Below are 2747 nucleotides of genomic sequence, written 5' to 3'. Positions count from 1 at the left end.
ATTTTTGTGTGAGTGTACCATCAAATCAGATCTGACTGGTACAGGAGGAGATTGTTCCTCCTTTTCCCGGCAGAGCATCTGGTGGATTCGAACCATGTGCCTCTGGGATTGTAGTTGCAGCTCCTTGCCACTAGGCCACTAGAGCTCCCCTAAATGTTGACTTTTTAAACTCTTCTTTCTGAGGAAAAATAAATGTGTGTTAGAGAAAGTACAGACAGAGTGCTGTTTGGAGGGAAAGATGATGAAGCTTTGCCTCACATATTTCAGGTATGTTGTTAGGAGGTGAGTGATATTCCTTGGAGAAAAACATGATGCTTGGAAAGGCAAAGGGTTGGCAAAGGAAAGGAAGACCCTTAATGAGGTGAATTAATAGTGTCTGATGCAGTGGGCTTTAGTATGCCAAGAAGTGTGAAGATGATACAGGATAAGCTAGGGTTCACATCTGTTGTTTATAGAGTTAGTATGGGTTGTTCTCAGCTTGATGGCACCTAACAACAGCAATAAAAACAACCAGTATTAGGTGCTGTGCCTTTGGTCAAATTGGTCAGTGGCTGGGCATCATTTGTTGTGTTGTTGTTGTTCTTATACACTGTCGAGTCACTTGTGACTCATAGCGACCCTATGTACAATAGCCCTAAAACCTACTCTATCTCTTGCCAATCTTATTGTCTCCAACACACATGTATGCCCATTACCCTAGTGACTGAATCAATCCATCTTATTGAGGGTCTTCCTCTCATGTGCTGTCCGTCCACATTCCCAAGCATGATGTCTCTTTCCAAGGACTGATCCCTCCTTGCAACATATCCAAATATGTCAGACAAGGCTTCAGAATCCTTGCCTCCAAGGAGCAGCCTGGCTTTACCCTCTCCAGGACGAACTTGTTTGTTCTCCTAGCAGCCCATGGTATATTCAGTACTGTTTTCCAGCACCACAGCTCAAAGGCATCAACTTTCTAGTCCTTGTCCAGCTCTCTGATGTATAGCAAGTAATTGCAAAGAGCATGTTCTTTCAATCTTAGGTTAGTTGAAGTCCTGGCTCATGTAGTCTCTCTGCCTTTTACTTTTGGTTCTTCTCTGTGATACTAATTACTGCATTACTATTTTTCATGTAATTAACCTAAAAATTATACCTACAAATAAATTTAGGTTTAAATTAAATTATCATTTTAATCACCATGATAGATAAGACATTGAGATTTTAGCAATTTCATCTTATTCAATACCACAGTCCTCATCCTTGGCACCAGCAGTCAAGAAATCAAGACTAATTGTACTGGGAAAATCCTCTGTCAAAGACCTCTCCAGAGTGCTAAAGAGCAACAATGTCGGTCTAGAGACTAAGGTGTGCCTGATTTAGGTCATGGTCTTCAAAATTACTTGTTACACTTCAGAAATCTGGACAATGAATAAGGATTAAAGAAGATGAATTGATGTTTTTGAGTTGTGGTACTGAGGAAGAGTATTGAGCATACAGTGGCCAAAAGAACAAACAAATCTGTCCTGGAGAGGATGAAGCCAAGTTCCTTCTTAGAGGCAAGGATTTGAATCTCTGTGTCACATATTTTGGGCATGTTGCCAGGAGGGACCAGTCCTTGGAGAAGGACATCATGCTTGGAAAGGTTTAGGGACAGTGCAAGACAGGAAGACCCCTGATGAGATGGTTTGATGCAATAACTAAGATAATGGAGATATGTGTCAGAGTCAGTGAGATTAGTTCAGGATAGGGCAGGGTTAAGAAATATTGTAAATGGGTAGCTGTGAGCCACAGTCAACTCAATGGCACATAACAACAACAATTTAATGAGTGACTAGAGATCAAAAGTATTATCTTCACTGGCTACTCAGAAGTTTTCCAAGCCCAAACGTTACTCACCTTACTAGGATGCATGAATATGAACTTTGTGAACTACATCATGACAGTTGATTGAGAAGTCTCATGGGATTATAGTCCTCAGCCTTCAGATTCCAACCAATAATATTAGAAGGTTTTGGGCTTTATCTTAGTAGTTTCTATTGTTGTGCCTTCAATGGCTATACATGGCTTTCTATATTTATCAGTATCTACAGTACATGCAATATTTGAATAAGGATTACAGAAGAAGAATTGATACAGTACAGTGATTTTTTTCTGATATCATGAATGTGTAAACCAGTAGCTACTCAAGTGTTTACAAATCTATACCTAATCCTATCCTTCCATGACCATACTTATTTCTCACACTTTCCTGAATATGTTGCATTTTTAGATATATCAAATTATTTATGGTAGACATCTTTTTCTTTCAAGCAGTTTTCAGTATCATCATTCACTTTGCTTATGCTGTGCTCCTTGTGTCTTTGATATATTTTTTTTTACATGGCCTATGTGTTCTCATAATGTTATACAGACACTCTCACATTATGGATGAAACCTGTTCCTAAGTGTATTTATGAGTAAAATTTGTAGATAAGTTACAACAGGTGCATATGATCCTTACTTAGTCTTCGATTAGTGCAGTGAAATGTTCAAAACCTTTTCAGTGATTTCAAAACTGCATGTGCGGCCAGGGAAGGTGACTGTGATGAAGACAAACAGAGTTGGGTTCAAGAATTTCCAATTGAGGGCAAATTTACATAACATTACAAAGAAATCTGTGAGGAGTTGCAATGCCAACCTAAGAGCTGTTCCTCTGGCAGTTCAAATTCACAAATAGCAACTTGGGAGAAAGATGAAGGCTCTCCAAACTCTGGTTATAGTCCTGAAAA

Source organism: Elephantulus edwardii, unplaced genomic scaffold, assembly GCF_000299155.1.
Source record: "Elephantulus edwardii isolate Elephantulus edwardi_28Jun2011 unplaced genomic scaffold, EleEdw1.0 scaffold00332, whole genome shotgun sequence".
Taxonomy (NCBI): domain Eukaryota; kingdom Metazoa; phylum Chordata; class Mammalia; order Macroscelidea; family Macroscelididae; genus Elephantulus; species Elephantulus edwardii.
Note: the sequence above shows the minus strand (reverse complement) of the source record.